The sequence below is a fragment of the Salmo trutta genome, chromosome 15, assembly GCF_901001165.1.
Source record: "Salmo trutta chromosome 15, fSalTru1.1, whole genome shotgun sequence".
Lineage (NCBI taxonomy): Eukaryota > Metazoa > Chordata > Actinopteri > Salmoniformes > Salmonidae > Salmo > Salmo trutta.
This window is the reverse complement of record NC_042971.1, coordinates 61,973,034-61,993,317: the sequence shown is the minus strand read 5'-3', so window position 1 is coordinate 61,993,317 and position 20,284 is coordinate 61,973,034. Positions and strand designations below refer to the sequence as shown.

General features: G+C 44.3%; 1 pseudogene; it reads right to left on the bottom strand.

The window, feature by feature from the left end:
• Positions 1–13,011: 13,011 nt before the first annotated feature.
• The window catches only part of LOC115148358 (muscle, skeletal receptor tyrosine protein kinase-like), a 46,964-nt pseudogene continuing 39,691 nt past the window's right edge, over positions 13,012–20,284 (bottom strand).

Here is a 20,284-nt window from a genome sequence, read left to right as displayed (position 1 = left end):
CAACCTACATGTTCAGTAGAAATATCACGATTAGGGAAGCTAAAGTATTCCCTTAAACGGATATTTCTAAAAAACTTAAACATGTCTACCTAAACATGTTTAACATCAAAATCGTTGCACTGAGTTGTAGGCACAAAAGATAAGCAAGGAGACATGGGCAGGGCTGAATATCTTGCTTGATAAATTGAAGACACAGACCCGTGGATTATGGGACCGTGTGAACGGTCCCCTTTGCCTCTGGTAGTCGTTGATGAGCAGCTTATGCCATTTAGGGGCCACTGTCCCTTCAGGCAGTACATACCGTCTAAACCCGTAAAATATGGAATCAAGATCTGGGCTGTCTGTGATGCTGCTTCATCATATGCGTGGAACCTGAGAAGAACCAAGGTATGTGGGTTGTCCTGGATATGACACAGGGACTCTGTGGCCACATCATCACATTCGCTAACTTTTTTACTTCGCACAAGCTGGGACAGGATCTCCTCAAGAGGAAGCTAATGATGGTAGGAACAGTACGAAACAAGCCAGAGCTCCCACCTCAGCTGTTGAATAGACGGAACAGGCCTATCAATTCCTCTAAGTTTGTGTTCACTGCTGACACGTCCCTAGTGTCTTACGTGAAAAAGAAAGGCAGTCCTTACCCGCGTTGTTGGGGCTGTGTTTCTGGACCTAAGGAAGGCTTTGATACTGTTAACCATGAGATTCTCATCACAAAATTGTCCAAGTTCAACTTTTCCCCCGATGCCTTGAGATGGATGAAATCATACCTTGAAGGCAGAACTCAGTGTGTCAGAGTGAGCAATGAGCTGTCGCCCACTCTTAGCTATGATGTGGGCGTGCCCCAAGCGTTAATACTGGGGCCCCTCCTGTTCAGCCTGTACATTAATGATCTGCCTTCTGTCTGTACTGGGTCTGAAGTTCAAATGTATGCAGATGATACAGTGATATATGTGCATGCAAAGAGCAAACAACAAGCTGCACAAGAACTCACTTCTGTAATGGTCCAGGTTACAAAGTGGCTCAGTGACTCACTACTGTAATGGTCCAGATTACAAAGTGGCTCAGTGACTCGTGTTTGCATCTCAATGTGAAAAAAACTGTTTGCATGTTCTTCACAAAGAGGGCAACAGATGCTACTGAGCCAGATGTCTATGTGTCAGGGGAGAAGCTCCAAGTGGTATCTGATTTTAAGTACCTTGGCATCATACTTGATTCCAACCTCTCTTTTAAAAAGCATGTGAAAAAGGTAATTCAAGTAATCAAATTCAACCTAGGTAATTTCCGATTTATACAACATTATTTGACTACAGAGGTAGCAAAACTGTACTTCAAATATATGATACTCCCCCACTTAACATACTGCTTGACTAGTTGGGCCCAAGCTTGCTGTACAACATTAAAACCTATTCAGTCTGTCTACAAACAGGCTCTCAAAGTGCTTGATAGGAAGCCCAATAGCCATCATCACTGTTACATCCTCAGAAAGCATGAGCTCCTGAGTTGGGAAAATCTTGTGCAATACACCGACGCATGTCTTGTATTCAAGATCCTAAATGGCCTGGCTCCCCCTCCACTCAGTATTTTTGTTAAACATAAAACCCAAACATATGGCAGCAGATCCACAAGGTCTGCCATGAGAGGTGACTGTATAGTTCCCTTAAGGAAAAGCACCTTTAGTAAATCCGCTTTCTCTGTGAGAGCTTCCCATGTCTGGAATACACTGCCATCAGACACACATAACTGCACCACCTATCACACTTTCACAAAAACCATGAAGATATGTCTAAAGGTCAATCAGATTTGTGAACATAATCCCTAGCTGTGTATTGCCGCTTTCCATGTTGTCTGTTGTCTGTAGCTTGTGAGGTGTGGAAACACTTTGTTGCTTTTATGGATTTTGTCTTGTTGCTTTTTGTTCTTTTGTTGCTCTGTCTGTATGCTATGTCTTGCTTGTCCTATGTTGCTCTGCGTGTGCTCACTGCTCAATGATTGTCTATATTGTAATTGTTTTTAATAACCTGCCCAGGGACTGCGGTTGAAAATTAGCCGGCTGGCTAAAACCGGCACTTTTACTGAAACGTTGATTAATGTGCACTGTCCCTGTATTTATATTTTTTTAATAATATCTATATATATTTTTTATGAAAAAAAAAAAAAACATGTGGTACTCATGAGTACGCTGCATAGGGATGGGAGAATATGTAGCCAGGAACATGAAAAACAAAAAAATCATAATGGATTACAATGCCACAAAAAGAGGGGTGGACCAGTTAGACAAGCTGGTGACCTGCTTCAGCTGCAAAAGAAGAACCCTACACTGGCCACTTCAGCATAGCACTTCAGATAGCATAGGTCATAACTTAGCACGCTAGGTTAGGCTAGGCTAGTAGGCTGAAAGCCATGGGCTAACATAGCAATACAGTAACCAGCACCACTAGTGGTGGTGGATTAGCATGCCGCCTGGCTAACAAAGCTAATATTTAAACAGAAGCCATGTTGGATAAGGCCATGGGGGCCGCCATCTTAGATTGCATAACAACAACAACACTCGCCGGCGGCCATCTTAAGGCCTATGACAGGAATGGCTATCAGAGAGATATATACAAGCTTTCAGTACAACCAAACATAAAGACACAACCACATCAAATCACATTTTATTGGCCACATACACGTGTTTAGCAGATGTTATTGCAGGTGTAGCAAAATGCTTGTGCTTCTAGTTCCGACAGTGCAGCAGTATCTAACAATTTCACAACAAATACCTAATACACACAAATCAAAGTTAAGGAATTGAATTAAGAAAATATAAATATATGGATGATTTCAAGTCTGTGTATGTAGGCAGCAGCCTCTCTGTGCTAGTGAGCGCACTTTCGTAGGTCAGTGACATGCTAACACTAGCATGTGATGGGAGAGCCCAGGGCTTCAGTAGAAATGGTCCATGGGTGGTGGCCCAGCTGTTGATGTGTGGGGCAGAGGTTTATGCTCTTCTCTCTGCCACTGCTTGCTAAAGACTGAGCCCAGACTGGGCTGGACTGTGCTTTTATACTTGTCCTGGTCCCACCTGCCTATTGGACAGATGCCCTGAGGAGATGCAGGTGGGCAGCGTCAAAGGTGGTGAAGGGCGGTCAAATATCCCAATCAGAGGTCAATGGATGTGGAATGGAACTAGCCTGTAAACAATGGGGACTGCTCTGCAGGGTCAGGGAGTCAGCTAGGGTCGGAGGTAAGTAGGAAAATTGTTTGAATATTTAGAGAGGGCTGTGAGTTTGTGTTCAGGAGAGGGACTGTAAGGGTTGTCTACAATAAACAAACACTACTACAAAATGATGTGGACACCTGCTCGTCAAACATCTCATCACAAAATCATGGACATTAATATGGAGTTGGTCCCCCCTTTGCTGCTATAACAACCTCCACTCTTCTGGGAAGGCTTTCCACTAGATGTTGGAACGTTGCTGCAGGGACTTGCTTCCATTCAGCCACAAGAGCATTAGTATTGTCGGGTATGGATGTTGGGCGATTGGGCCTGGCTTGCATTCGGCGTTCAAATTCATCCCAAAGGTGTTCGATGGGCTTGAGGTCAGGACTCTGTGCAGGCCAGTCAAGTTCTTCCAAACCAATCTTGAAAAACCATTTCACTGGGGCTCAGCGGAAAAGGCATCAATACAGTCCCTGGTTGATACCCAAGATGGCGCCGGAGAACAAGGCTAAAGTTTTACGTATTCCTAACCAATTGTGTTTTTGTTTGTTTCTTTGCGTTGTGTGTAACTTCTTTTTTAACTTATTTTGTACATAATGTTGCTGCTACCGTCTCTTATGACCGAAAATAACTTCTGGGCATCAGAACCTCGATTACTCACCACGTACTGGCAGAATCCTTTTTTTCCTTTAACAAGTCCGACGAGTCCGACGTGAATTATATTATGCTTTCCCAGATCTCCGTCATTTGCCTAAAGAGAAGGCGGGAAAAAGGGGCCAGAGGGTGGGCGGCTAGCAAATGTGCAATCTTTGGAAAATAAAATCGATGGACTACGCGGAAGGTTAAACTACCAACGGGACATTCAAAACTGTAATATCTTATGCTTTAAGGAATAGCTGGCTGGTTACACACTGTATCGGCAGGATAAAACAGCAGCGCCTGATAAGACAAAGGGCGACAAACTATGTATTTTGTAAATAAAAGCTGGTGCACGATATCTAAGAAACTCTCGAGGTTTTGCATGTCTGAGGTAGAGTAGCTCAGGACAAGCTGTAGACCACACTATCTAACTAGAGAGTTTTCATCTGTATTTTTTGTAGTTGTCTACACACCACCACAGACTGATGCTGGCACTAAGACCGCACTGAATGAGCTGTGTTCAGCAATAAGCAAACAGGAAAATGCTTAAATGCAGGAAAACTGAAATCCATCTTACAAAATTTCTATCAGCATGTTAAATGTGCAACCAGAGGCAAAATAACTCTGGACCACCTTTACTCCACACGCAGAGATACATACAAAGCTCTCCCTCGCCCTCCATTTAGCAAATCTGACCATAATTCTATCCTCCTGATTCCTGCTTACAAGCAAAAACTTAAACAGGAAGCACCAGTGACTCGGTCTACAAAAAAGTGGTCAGATGAAGCAGATGCTAAGCCACAAGCCTGTTTTGCTAGCACAGACTGGAATATGTTCCGGGATTCCTCCGATGGCATTGAGGAGTACACCACATCAGTCATTGGCTTAATCAATAAGTGCATCGATGACATTGTCCCCACAGTGATCGTACATACATATCCCAAACAGAAGCCATGGATTACAGGCAACATCCTCACTGAGCTAAAGGCTAGGGCTGATGCTTTCAAGGAGCGGGACTCTAACCTGGAAGCTTATAAGAAATCCCGCTATGCTCTCCAACGAACCATCAAACAGGCAAAGCATCAATACAGGACTAAGATCTAATCGTACTACACCGTCTCTGACGCTCGTCGGATGTGGCAGGGCTTGCAAAACATTATAGACTACAAAGGGAAGCACAGCTGAGATCTGCCCAATGACACGAGTCTACCAGATGAGTTAAATAAATTATATTATCGCTTCGAGGCAAGTAACACTGAAATATGAATGAGAGCATCAGCTGTTCTGGATGACTGTGTGATCACGCGCTCCACAGTCGATGAGAGAAAGACGTTTAAACAGGTCAACATTCACAAGGCCGCAGGGCCAGACGGATTACCAGGACGTGTACTCCGAGCATGCACTGACAAGTGTCTTCACTGACATTTTCAACATCTCCCTGTCCAAGTCTGTAATACCAACATATTTTAAGCAGACCACCATAGTCCCTGTGCCCAAGAACACTAAGGTAACCTGCCTAAATGATTACCAACCCGTAGCACTCACGTCTGTAGCCATGAAGTGCTTTGAAAGGCTGGTCATGGCCCACATCAACACCATTATCCCAGAAACCCTAGACCCACTCCAATTTGCATACTGCCGCAACATATACACAGATAATGCAATCTTTATTGCAATCCACACTGCCCTTTCACACCTGGACAAAAGGATCACATATGTGAGAATGCTATTCATTGACTACAGCTCAGCGTTCAGCACCATAGTGCCCTCAATGCTCATCAATAAGCTAAGAACCCTGGGACTAAACACCTCCCTCTGCAACTGGATTCTGGACTTCCTGACAGGCCACCCCCAGGTGGTAAGGGTAGGTAACAACACTTCCGCCATGCTGATCCTCAACACGGGGGTCCCCCAGGGGTGCGTGCACAGAGTCCTCCTGTACTCCCTGTTCACTCACGACTGCGTGGCCAGGCATGACTCCAACACCATCAAGTTTGCTGACGACACAACAGTGGTAGGCCTGATCACCGACAACAATGAGAGCCTATAGGGAGGAGGTCAGAGACCTGGCCATGTGGTGCAAGGACAACAACCTCTCCCTCAACGTGATCAAGCCAAAGGTGTTGATTGTGGACTACAGGAAAAAGAGGACCAAGCATGCCCCCATTCTCATCGACGGGGATGTAGTGGAGCAGGTTGAGAGCTTCAAGTTCCTTGAAATCCACATCACCAACAAACTAACATTGTCCAAGCACACCAAGACACTTGTGAAGAGGGCACGACAAAACCTATTCTCTCTCAGGAGACTGAAAAGATTTTGCATGGGTCCTCAGAAGGTCCTACAGCTGCACCATAGAGAGCATCCTGACCGGTTGCATCACTGCCTGCTATGGCAACTGCTTGGCCTCCGACCCTAAGGCACTACAGATTGTAGTGTGTACGGCCCAATACATCACTGGGGCCAAGCTTCCTGCCCTCCAGGTCCTCTATACAAGGCGGTGTCAGAGGAAGGCCCTGAAAATTGTCCAAGACTCCAGCCACCCTAGTCATAGACTGTTCTCTCTGCTACCGCACGGCAAGCGGTACTGGAGCACCAAGTCTATGTCCAAGAAGCTTCTAAACAGCTTCTACCCCCAAGCCATAAGACTCGTGAACATCTAATTACATTTACATTTTAGTCATTTAGCAGACACTCTTATCCAGAGCAACTTACAGGAGTGAATACATACATTTCATTTCATGCATTTTTTTTTGTTTTGTACTGGCCCCCGTGGGAATCGAACCCACAACCCTGGCGTTGCACACACAATGCTGGCGTTGCAAACACCATGCTCTACCAACTGAGCCACAGATGGCTACCCAGACAAATAGCTACCCTCCCCCTCTTCTATGCTGCTGCTACTCTCTGTTGTTATCCAAGCATAGTCACTTTAATAACTCTACCTACATATACATATTACTTTAATTTCCTTGACACCGGTGCCCCCACACATTGACTTTGTTCCGGTATCCCCTGTATATAGCACCGCTATATAGCTATACAGCTATAAACCGCCAGCTGTATGTTCTTAGTGTCGTTGTTCAGCCACGACTCGGTGAAACATTTTTACAGTTATACGTGCTTTCAGTACATCCCATTTATTTTCCAACGTTAACTAACACTACGGATGGCACAAGGCAGATTAGCCATTCGTCCCCTGAAATCTCAGTTTCTTTCTCTAGCGAATGACGGGGATGAGGGTCTGTTCGGTTGTTCAGAATATATCCTTCCCATCCGACTCATAAAAAAAATAAAAATAATCGAATTCGAGGTGAGTAATCGCAGAAGCTCTTTACAGAGATGTTAGCAGCAACATTATGTACAAAATAAGCTACAAACAATGAAAAAAAAACAAGCGAAATAGGACAGTTGGTTGAGAGCCAATTAATGGCAACCATCCTTTCCGGCACCATATTCATCATGAAGTTGATAGTTACAGTCGGAAAGTATTTAGACTTTTTCCACATTTTTGTTACGTTCTTATTCTAAATTGGATTAAATCATGTTTTTCCCTCATCAGTCGACACACAATAACCCATAATGAAAAAACAAAAAAATGTTTTACTTAGTACTTTGTTGTAGCACCTCTGGCAGTGATTACAGCCTCGAGTCTTCTTGGGTATGACACTACAAGTTTGGCACACATGTATTTGGGTAGTTTCTCCCATTCTTCTCTGCAGATCCTCTCAAGCTCTGTCAGGTTGGATGGGGAACGTCGCTGCACAGCTATTTTCAGGTCTCTCCAGAGATGTTTGATTGGGTTCAAGTCCAGGCTCTGGCTGTGCCACTCAAGGACATTCAAAATCCACTCCTGTGTTATCTTGGCTGTGTGCTTAGGGTCGTTGTCCTGATGGAAGGTGAACCTTCACCCCAGTCTGAGGTCCTGAGTGCTCTAGAGCAGGTTTTCATCAAGGATCATCAAAGATCTCTCTGTGCTCCATTAATCTTTTCCTCGATCCTGACTAGTCTCCCAGTCCCTGCCACTGATAAACATTGCCACAGCATGATGCTGCCACCTCCATGCTTCACCGTAGGGATGGTGCCAGGTTTCCAGATATTATGTTTTGTATTCAGGCCAAAGAGTTCCATCTTGAGAATCTTGTTTCTCATGTTCTAACAGTCCTTTAGGTGCCTTTTGGCAAACTCCAAGCGAGCTGGCATGTGCCTTTTACTGCTGAGTGGCTTCCGTCTGGCCACTCTACCACAAAGACCTGATTGGTGGAGTGATGCAGAGAGGGTTGTCCATCCAGAAGTTTCTCCCATTACTTTCCAAACAAACTGTATATTTATACTACGGACTCCGACATTGTTTGTCCTAATATTTATATATTTCTAGATTTGTGTGTACTGTTGTGAATTGTTAGATATTACTACACTGTTGGAGCTAGGAACGCAAGCATTTTGCTACACCCATAATAACATCTGCTAAATATGTGACTAATAACATTTGACTCTCTCGCTCTCTCGCTCTCTCTCTCTCTCTCTCTCTCTCGTTGAGAAGGCGCTGAGTCTGCGGCTGGTCGGTACGTTGCCAGGGATCATCTCAGTTTAGCCCAGGGAAGGTGTGGGAGTGAGTTTGACTGTTCTCTCAACAGTTTAGATCAGCACAAGGGTCTGACCTGACCAAGGCCAAACTCTGCAGGCTCCACTGTAAACAGACTCAGCTCTCTGCTGTCACTGTTTCACAAGCATTTTTAATACATTTGTCCTGATCTTGTCCGCATTCTGATTGTGCCCATATTTTCTAAAATGTGTCTACACATGGTATTAAAATATGTTATATTAAAATGTGTCTGTTATCTGTCAAGTGTGTTCTGACCAGATTTACTGGTCCCTACCTGTATGCAAATTATTTGACAGCCATTCAATCAAAATAGTTTGTATGTATTTATTTACTGTATTTTAAGACATAATTCATTGATGCACCTGTCAATGACTTTAGAAGGTGGGATACTGATGATTTAAATGGTTTCCCTGTCCAGATCCATCTACACTGGTAAGATATCAAGATACAATGTGTGTCTAACTACCTGTGGATGTGGTCAGGAAGATATTTTATTTTTATTTAACTAGTCAAGTCAGTTAAGAACACGGCCTACCCTGGCCAAACCCTAACCCAGACAAAGCTTGGCCAATTGATCACAGTCGGATCCCAATGTGTATTTTAATTGTCTACACCTGTCTAAAAATGGTGGACACAATCAGAATGTGGAAATAATCCGGACAATGGCCTCATGTTAGAACCGGGTATAAACGGGCTACTGTTTTAGCCCCTTTCTCAGTCCCAGCTCCCGACACCTCAGACGTAATAGAGGTATTATGACAGGCACATTTACGTTAGTGGTCTGATGTCTGAAAATCCCTGAGTGACTGGGATTCAGGAGGAGTCAGGAAGGCTTAACCGGGAGGAAGGAGGATTCAGGAGGAGTCAGGAAGGCGGGAGGAAGGAGGATGTGGACCTCTCTGGAACGGGCTGCAGGGACCTTGGGTGAGCGTCCCAAATAGCACCTAATTCCCTATAATAGTGCAGTGTGGCCCAGAGAGCTCTGTGTAAAAGTACTGCAATATGAGAGGAATAGAGTGCCAATTGGGACGAACAGCCTGAGTCTTTAATGGATAAACCAGCAGGATGTCATTCAGGTCAGGAAGAATTGAGGGTTTGAGATCGTCCAAGTCCCTGTTTAATCTCCTGTCGGCCTGTCTGCCTGCTTGTGTGCCTGTCTGTCTCTCTGTCTGTCTGTCTGCTTCCCTGCGTGTGGGTATTATGGGTCTGTGTCTTCTGTAGTGAGTTGGCTGGAAGCTGGGGGAGGAGAGAGGGAGGAGGAGGATCTGGAAGCTGGGGGAGGAGAGAGGGAGGAGAAGGCAGGCGAGGAGAGGAGTGGGGGAAAAGGGTAAAGGATTGGGGGAGTATTGGTTTGTTTTCTCAGGCCGGTAGCGGCCTTAAAGGTTCTCCCTTTTTCTTTTAAATGTTATATTTTTCTTTCTCTCTCCCCATTTCGGACCACTAAATCTGAGTGATTCCTTATGGCTGAGTATGTTGCCTTTTCTCCACTTTATGAAGCCACAAATTGCATAGTGACAAAAAGATAACAGAAATGTAGTTTCTGGATGGTGTGTGTTTGCTTACTCAAATGTTTCATTGTGTCGACATTGAAGTTAAACTCTGAGAAACTCGAAGAGAGAGCACATGCTACAACAGTTGTGCCCAAGCTTTTCTATGAGGAAAGAAAACTTTATTGAACCGACGATGATTGTGGTGAAACAGTGCCATCTATCTTACATGATCCATAACAAACATGTAACAAACATGAAGACTATGCAGCTGTGTACAATACAATAACTAGGATTTACTGGTTGCAAATACAGTCTCAGCCCAAATGACACCCTATTCCCAATTTAGTGCATGACTTTTGACCAGGGCCTATAAACGAACATTGCTGATGCAAAGGTCCATCTATATGCAAATTACCCATCATCTATAGCTCTGCTCCCACACGTGATGTGGCATTTAGTGTTGTCCGGCATCACCTGTTTCAGCTTAAATTTGTCTTAAATGCTGACAAAACTAATGGCATTCTCAAGATCAAGAAAGCTAGTCTGCCTCAGATGGTCTTAGCAAAAGAAGCCAATAGAGGTTCAGTCACCATAAAAGGATTTTACCTCGACGCTGTCTTTTAACACTCAAATTCAACACCTTACTAAAAAAGCTTAAGCCGGGCTTTTACTTTAGGAACAAGTCATTTCAATATATAAAATATCTTGTTGGAGCTTGGAGTTGTCTTTGTTGGAGCTTGGAGTTGTCCTTGTTGGAGCTTGGAGTTGACCTTGTTGGAGATTGGAGCTGTCTTTTTTGCTTGGAGCTGGCCTTGTTGGAGTTGACCTTGTTGGAGCTTGGAGTTGTTCTTGTTGGAGCTTGGAGTTGACCTTGTTGGAGCTTGGAGTTGACCTTGTTGGAGCTTGGAGTTGACCTTGTTGGAGCTTGGAGTTGACCTTGTTGGAGCTTGGAGTTGACCTTGTTGGAGCTTGGAGTTGACCTTGTTGGAGCTTGGAGTTGTCCTTTTTGCTTTTGTTGGATACGATGATATTCTGTACATGAATGAGAGTTAGTTTGATCACCCCGACATAGTCAGGCTGCTACAGTAGGTGAGTTAGTTTGACCACCACCACATTGGCTACTAGGTGAGTTAGTTTGATCACCCCAGCATAGTCGGTCTGATAGGTGAGTTAGTTAGTTAGTTTGTTGATTTGATGTGTACATGTTATCATATTAATTTTCAGTCTCAGGCAACATTCTGCATCTTGATCATGTTACTGTGAAGTGCCTTCAGAAAGTATTCACACCGCTTGACTTTTTTCACATTTTGTTGTGTTAGAGACGGAATTTTTCAAACATATGACTATTTTACACCATTTTAAAGACAAGACTCTCCTTTATCTAACCACATTGTCCAATTTCAAAAAGGCTTTACAACAAAAGCAAAACATTAGATTATGTCAGGAGAGTACCCTCCCAAAAATAATCACACAGCCATTTTCCAAGCAAGCATATATGTCAGATAAACCCAAACCACAGCTAAATGCAGCACTAACCTTTGATGATCTTCATCAGATGACACTCCTAGGACATTATGTTATACATGCATGTTTTGTTCAATCAAGTTCATATTAATATCAAAAACCAGCTTTTTACATTAGCATGTGATGTTCAGAACTAGCATACCCACCGAAAACTTCCGGTGAATTTACTAAATTACTCATGATAAACGTTGACAAAATACATAACAATTATTTTAAGAATTATAGGTACAGACCTCCTTTATGCAATCGCTATGTCTGATTTTAAAATAGCTTTTAGGCGAAAGCACATTTTTGCAATATTCTGAGTAGATAGCTCGGCCATCACGGCTAGCTATTTTGACATCCGCCAACTTCGGGGTCACCTAAACTCAGAATTACTATTAGAAAAATTGGATTACCTTTGCTGTTCTTCGTCAGAATGCACTCCCAGGACTTCTACTTCAACAACAAATGTTGTTTTGGTTCCAAATAATCCATAGTTATATCCAAATACCACCGTTTTGTTCATGCGTTCAGGTAACTATCCAAACGGTGATGCGCGAGCGCATTTCGTGACAAAAAAATTCAAAATATTCCATTACCGTACTTAGAAGCATGTCAAACGCTGTTTAAAATCAATTTTTATGCCACTTTTCTCATAAAATAGCGATAATATTCCAACCGGGCAATGTTGTATTCCTTCAAAGGCTGAAAGAAACAAATTGAGAAGTCTCGTGAACGCGCTTCTCAGTCTCACTGTCCCCAGGTGACCACTTACAAACAGAGCTGTTGTACTTTGCCCAGAGACAGCAGACACCCCATTCCACTTTCTGGCGGCTTTAGAGAGCCAATGGAAGCCTTAGAAAATGTCACGTTACAGCACAGATGCTGTATTTTCAATAGAGATGCAACAGAAGGACAACAAATTGTCAGACAGGGCACTTCCTGTATGGAATCTTCTCAGGTTTTGGCCTGCCATATGAGTTCTGTTATACTCACAGACACCATTCAAACAGTTTTAGAAACTGTAGAGTGTTTTCTATCCAAATCTACTAATTATATGCATATTCTCTTTTCTGGGCAAGAGTAGTAACCAGTTTAAATCGGGTAAGTTTTTTATCCGGCCGTGAAAATACTGCCCCCTACCCTAGCGAGGTTTTAATATCAACCATCACTGTACTGGTCTTCCTCTCCCTGTATCAGTGGAAATCAACCAATCTGCCCCCCTGTCCTGACCAACATGATGTGAGTCTGAGACGAGACAGGATCCATAGGGTGGGACAGGATATAGTAAAACCACGAATAACGCTACATTTGAGGAAGGGTTCTATTCAATCCGCATCGTGGAAGTTCATCTTTACATCCTGATTGAAATTTAAAGGCAATGTTACCGTGTTAGCGGAGACTACATTCACGGTAAACGCTGCATATCTCAGCTCAATCGGTAATTACCTTTAAATGTAAATTGTGGAATTTGTAACCCTTCAGCTTAACAGACTGAATAGAGCTCCCTACATGTTTGGCAGTCAATCTGCATCAGCCCCGAGGTAGGGCAGGGAAAAATGACGACAGGCTAGGTGGGCCCTGACAGGGTGGGCAGGGAGGTGGGTTGGAGCTCGGGTGTGGGCAGTGCTAGCCTCTGCTCCGGTGTGGGCAGGGCTAGCCTCTGCTCCGGTGTGGGCAGGGCTAGCCTCAGCTCCGGTGTGACCAGGGCTAGCCTCTGCTCCGGTGTGGGCAGGGCTAGCCTCTGCTCCGGTGTGGGCAGGGCTAGCCTCTGCTCCGGTGTGGGCAGGGCTAGCCTCTGCTCCGGTGTGGGCAGGGCTAGCCTCAGCTCCGGTGTGGGCAGGGCTAGCCTCAGCTCCGGTGTGGGCAGGGCTAGCCTCTGCTCCAGTGTGGCCAGGGCTAGCCTCTTTGTTTCTCTGTCAGTTCGTCCACCAGCGACCTGGCCACCCGGAACCGTCTGGTAGGAAAGGAGATGGTGGTTAAGATCGCAGACTTTGGTTTAGGGCAGGGCTAGTCTTAACTCCGGCGTCAGCATGGTCATCCGTAGCTGCTGCTCATGTACACGTTCCAGGATGCGGTGGTTACTACTGAAGCTGGGTGTGGCCAGGGCTAGCCTTAGCTCCGGTGTGGCCAGGGCTAGCCTTAGCTCCGGTGTGGCCAGGGCTAGCCTTAACTCCGGCGTCAGCATGGTCATCCGTAGCTGCTGCTCATGTACACGTTCCAGGATGCGGTGGTTACTACTGAAGCTGGGTCTGTCTGTGTGCTGTCCGCTCCAACACAGTGTCATCAGATTGAACAGGTCTACAGGACAGTTCTCAGGGCAGGTCAAGATGTGGCCGTCTCTAACGTAGTAGATAACCTCTTCATGGGCCATGCCGTAGTACGGCTGCATGCCGTGGGAGAAGATCTCCCAGAGAAGGACCCCGTAGGCCCACACGTCGGACTCCGTGGTGTAACAGTTGTAGAAGATGGACTCTGGGGGCATCCAGCGGATGGGGATAGCATTGTTCTCATTGGCCTTGAAGTCGACAGCAGAGCAGATGTTTCTGGATAAACCAAAGTCTGCGATCTTAACCACCATCTCCTTTCCTACCAGACGGTTCCGGGTGGCCAGGTCGCTGGTGGACGAACTTACGTTCCGACAGGTAGGCAGGCCATGCCCGCGGCCACCTGACAGAGAAACAAAGAGAGTTAGCTTGTTAGCATTAGTCGTCACACACAGAGAAACAAAGAGAGTTAGCTCGTTAGCATTAGTCGTCACACACAGAGAAACAAAGAGAGTTAGCTTGTTAGCATTAGTCGTCCCACACAGAGAAACAAAGAGAGTTAGCTTGTTAGCATTAGTCGTCCCACACAGAGAAACAAAGAGAGTTAGCTTGTTAGCATTAGACGTCACACAGAGAGAAACAAAGAGAGTTAGCTCGTTAGCATTAGTCGTTAGACAAAAAAAAAATGTGTTAAGATGGTGGCTAAATGTCCCATGTGTTCCAGTAGGAAATTCTAACAGTTCCTTGTCTTAGTATTAAGTGTCTTTTGGTGTTAGGTTGTCATCTAGTGTTCGCATGGTGGCTAAGTGTGACACGTTTTCCTATGTGAAATGCTAATATTTCCCTGTGTTAGTGTAGTAGAGTTAAAATGGTTATTACAGCAAACTTCAAATTATTAGAATAGTACACAACGCAGAACAGAACAATCAGGTTGAGGGTCAGTGGCCAAAGCCCGCGAACAGGAATATTCCAAGTTCAGACAGAAGGGGGGAGTCAGATCGCTATGATCGCTAGGAACTTTACTTTTGGTTTCTAATTTGAATTGTTGCGCTACTGGTGATGCCTGTTGTTGTTAGGTAGGCAGCTACAGTAGCTGAATGATGTTAACATCTTCGGGTTTTGTTTCATTAAATGTATTTTATTTTATCTGGGTGCTTACGTCACCTACTAACACCCTGGTACTACCCATAGCTCCCGCTCTCCTCAGTCTGAGAAAACACTGAGAGAGAAAGGTATGGGTTGCAGATTACTCCTTTGTAGAAGTCCGTAACATGAAATAAATAAAACATCCCAAGGTTAATGCTGTAGATATTGTTATAAGGGAGTGTGAGACTTTCGAAACACGTAACTTTCAGAGTTTTATTGTTGTTATTAATATAGTTACAGAGTGCTAAAAGTGTTGCTAGCTAGCATGCCTTTCTTTCTGTGATGCAGACGGCTAGCTGAGTTGCCAACTAGTGATGGTGTTGCATTATGGGGGATGTAGTTTTTGCCCTCTAAGGCAATTTTACATTGTAACTTGTTTGTGTTGCAGTGGTTTTGTACATGAGTTGTTGTATTTTGGTACTGTCGACACTGAAAGCACCTAGCAATGTATTGGGGATGTGAGACAGGATATGTGTTTTACCTTTCTTCATGCTCCTGTGTAGAACAACTTGTCAGGCGTTGCTTTGGAGACTGATGTGTTCCTATCCTGTCTTTTCACAATACTATTGCAGGTATGGTTCTATTGTCTAAGAATTAAGATTATACATTCTTTGTATTAAGGACTGGTTATTATTTTATACTATTCATTATGGCTTTATGTATGAGTGTGATTGTGAGAGTCTGAGAAAACACAGAGAGAAAGAACAACTTGTCAGGTGGTGCATTGGAGACTGATGTGTTCCTGTCCTGTCTTTTCACATTATTACTATTGCAGATCAACTTAAAAGCCTAAAAGACAGCCGTGGTGTCGCTCTTCATTTCTTGGTTCTCCTGTGGTGCATAAGAAGCCCGCTACATTAGTAATAAGTGTCTTCGCCTCAACCTGTCTGTTAGCATGGCAGCTAAGTGTGACATGTTGTCCTATGGGAAATGTTAACTTGTATTTGCACCTGCTTGGATATGAACAGTTGGTCTTCACAGCACAGTGGCCCTGCCACCATCTCCGAGGAGAAGCTGTGTCCTGATAGGCTGGCCCGGCTAAGGCTGCGCTGATGGGCGGAGCTACAGCGTCGCAGGTACTGGTTCATGTCTCCGTGAGCCATGTACTCAAACATCAGACACATGGGCTTCCCCACCGCACGCACACACACACACACACACACACACACACACACACACACACACACACACACACATACGCTATAGCCATGCTAGTAAGCCAACATTCTCATCGCAAACAAACCAAACATATCACTGAATAGAACGGCCTCTGTGCTTTCTGATGTAAAGATATCTGTTACCAGAATACCTACAGTGTCACTGCGACTCTGGGATTGTTTCCGGGGACTGGGGATGTCATGCATGGTTTGATCCATGTTCTACAGCAGTAGTTTCCAACTCCGGTCCTCATGTCTTCCCAATAGTATACATTTTATATTATAGCTCTGGAAAACCACACCGGATTCAACTAATCATCAAGACCTCAATGAGTTGAATTAGGTATGTTTGTCTGGGGCTACAACAAAAATGTGTGTTTCTGGGAATACTGGAGGACTGGAGTTGGGATCCACTGTTGGGGGTACTGGAGTTGGGATTCACTGTTGGGGGTACTGGAGGACTGGAGTTGGGATCCACTGTTGGGGGTACTGGTGGACTGGAGTTGGGATCCACTGTTGGGGGTACTGGAGGACTGGAGTTGGGATCCACTGTTGGGGGTACTGGAGGACTGGAGTTGGGATCCACTGTTGGGGGTACTGGAGGACTGGAGTTGGGATTCACTGTTGGGGGTACTGGAGGACCTGAGTTGGGAACCACTGTTGGGTCAAATTAACTCACCTAGCAGCCTGGCGATGATGGGGTGGTCAAACTAACTGGGGGTGGTCAAACTAACTCACCTAGCATCCTGACTATGTTGGAGTTATAAACTAACTCACCGAGAAGCCTGGCTATGTTGGTGTGGTCAATCAAACTCACCTAGTAGCCTGGCTATGTTTGGTTGGTCAAACTAACAAACTCACCTAGTGGTCAAAATAACTCACTTAGCAGTCTGGCTACATTGGGGTGGTCAAATTATCAACTCACCTTGCAGACTGACTATGTTGGGTCGGTCAAACAAACTCACCCAGTAGCCTGACGATGTTGAGGTGGTCAAACTAATTAAACTCGTAGCCTGACTATGTAGTCTTCCCTGTGGCTCAGTTGGTAGAGCATGGTGTTTGCAACACCAGCATGGTGTGTGCAATGCCAGGGTTGTGGGTTCAATTCCCAAGGGGGGGCCAGTACAAAAAAATAATAATAATAATTATGAAATGTATGCATTCACTGCTGTAAGTTGCTCTGGATATGAGCGTGTGCTAAATTACTAAAACGTAAATGTTAACAAACTCACCTAGCAGGCTCAGTATGTCTGGGTGGTCAAGGACACTCACCTACTGTGCCTTGCAAAAGTGTTCATTCCCATTGGTGTTTTTCCCTATTTTGTTGCATTACAACCTGTAATTTAACTGGATTTTTATTTGGATTTCATGTAATGGACATACTCAAAATAGTCCAAATTGGTGAAGTGAAAAGAAAAAATGTAAACGGAAAAGTGGTGTGTTCATATGTATTCACCCTCTTTGCTATGAAGACCCTAAATAAGATCTGGTGCAACCAATTACCTAATTAGTCACATAATTAGTTAAATAAAGTCCAACTGTGTGCAATCTAAGTATCACATGATCTGTCACATGATCTCAGTATATATACACCTGTTCTGAAAGGCCCCAGAGTCTGCAACACCACTAAGCAAGGGGCACCACCAAGCAAGCGGCGCCATGAAGAACAAGGAGCGCTCCAAACAGGTCACGGGCAAAGTTGTGGAGGAGTAAAGATCAGGGTTGGGTTATAAAAAAATATATGAAACTTTGAACATCCCACGGAGCACCATTAAATCTGTTATTAAAAAATGGAAAGAATATGCCACCACAACTAACCTGCCAAGAGGGCCGCCCACCAAAACTCATGGACCAGGCAAGAGGGCATTAATCAGAGAGACAACATTGACCAAAGATAACCCTGAATGAGCTGCAAAGCTCCACACCGGAGATTGAAGTATCTGCCCATAGGACCACTTTAAGCCGTACACTCCACAGAGCTGGGCTTTATGGAATAGTGGCCGTTGCTTGTAGAACAAAATAAGCAAACATGTTTGGTGTTCGCCAAAAGGCATGTAGGAGACTCCCCAAACATATGGAAGAAGGTACTATGATAACATGAGACTTAAACTGAGCTTTTTGGCCATCAAGGAAAACGCTATGTCTGGCGCAAACCCAACACCTCACATCACCCCAAGAACACCATCCCCACAGTGAAGCATGGTGGTGGCAGCATCATGCTGTGAGAACGTTTTTCATTGGCAGGGACTGGGAAACTGGTCAGAATTGAAGGAATGATGGATGACGCTAAATACAGGGAAATGCTTGAAGGAAACCTCTTTCAGTCTTCCAGAGACTTGAGACTGGGACGGAGGTTCACTTCCAGCAGGTCAATGACCCTAAGCATACTGCTAAAGCAACACAAAGTGGTTTAAGGGGAAACATTTAAATGTCTTGGAATGGCCGAGTCAAAGCCCAGACCTCAATCCAATTGAGAATCTGTGGTATGCTTTAAAGACTGCTGTACACCAGCAGAACCCATCCAATTTGAAGGAGTTGGAGCAGTTTTGCCTTGAAGAACAGGCAAAAATCCCAGTGGCTACATCTGCCAAGCTTATAGAGACATACCCCATGAGACTTGCAGCTGGAATTGCTGTAAGACATGGCTGTACAAAGTATTGACTTTGTGGGGGGTGAATAGTTATGCACGCTCAAGTTTTCTGAGCCTGACTAAACTAGCTCAACTAGCATCCTTTTTCCCCATAACATTACATGATACATTGCCTTCAGAAATTATTCACACCCCTTGACTTTTTCCACATTTTGTTGTGTTCCAAAGCTGGATTAAAATGGATTTATTTATTTATTTTGTATTTATTTTTTGTATCGCGTTGTGTGGGTGAGCGGTTTGCTTATGTCAACGTTGTAAACAGCCCATGGTGGCGGTGGAGTTATGTATGGGCAGGTATATACTAAAGACAACGAATACAATTGCATTTTATCGATGGCAATTTGAATGCACAGAGATACTATGACGAGATCCTGAGGCCCATTGGCCTGCCATTCATCCACTATCATTACCTCATGTTTTCAGCATGATAATGCACGGCCCCATGTCGCAAGGAGCTGGAAGCCGAAAATGTCCCAGTTCTTCCGTGGCCTGCATACTCACCAGAGATGTCACCCATTGAGCATGTTTGGGATGCTCTGGATCAATGTGTACGGCAGCGTGTTCCAGTTCCCGCCAACATTCAGCAACTTACCAGAGATTGTGGTATGGGCAGGCATAAACTACGGACAACGAACACAATTGCATTTTATCGATGGCAATTTGAATGTCGAGAAATATTGTGATGAGATCATGAGGCCCATTTTCGTGCCATTCATTACCTCATCACAAGGATCTGCACACAATTTCTGGAAGCTGAAAATGTCCCAGTTCTTCCGTGGCCTGCATACTCACCAGAGATGTCACCCATTGAGCACGTTTGGGATGCTCTGGATCAATGTGTACGGCAGCGTGTTCCAGTTCCCGCCAACATTCAGCAACTTTGCACAGCCGTTGAAGAGGAGTGGGACAACATTCTACAGGACACAATCACCAGCCTGATCAACTCTCTATGTGAAGGAGATGTTGCGCTGCATGAGGGAAAATTATTGTCACACAGACACTTTTTTTTAAGGTATTGTGACCAACAAATGCATATCTGTCATGTGAAATCCATAGACGTAAGGAATGTATTTTATTGTATTAATATGAACTGTAACTCAGTAAAATCTTTAAAATTGTTGCATGTTACATTTATGTTTTTGTTCAGTATATGTACTGTATAACATCAGAGCAAAAGCAGGAGTTATTGGACAGTAATAATTGATAGTAGCCTCTGTGTCCATACATCCCAGTTCCTTGTAGTTCCAAGAACACCTGAGAGAGCATACGTCTAGTATGGGAGAACTTTGAGTAAAGCCAGAGTTTCTACATATGCGGATGACTCAACACTGCACACGTCAGCTACTACAGCAACTGAAATGACTGAAACACTCAACAAAGAGCTGCAGTTAGTTTCAGAGTGGCTGGCAAGGAATAAGGTATCCCTAAATATTTATAAAACTAAAAGCATTCTATTTGGAACAAATCACTCACTAAACCATAAACCTCAACTAAATCTTGTTAAAAATAATGTGGAAATTGAGATGACTAAACTGCTTGGAGTTACCCTAGATTGCAAACTGTCATGGTCAAAACATATTGATGCAGTAGTAGCTAAGATGGAGAGATGTCCGTCTATAATAA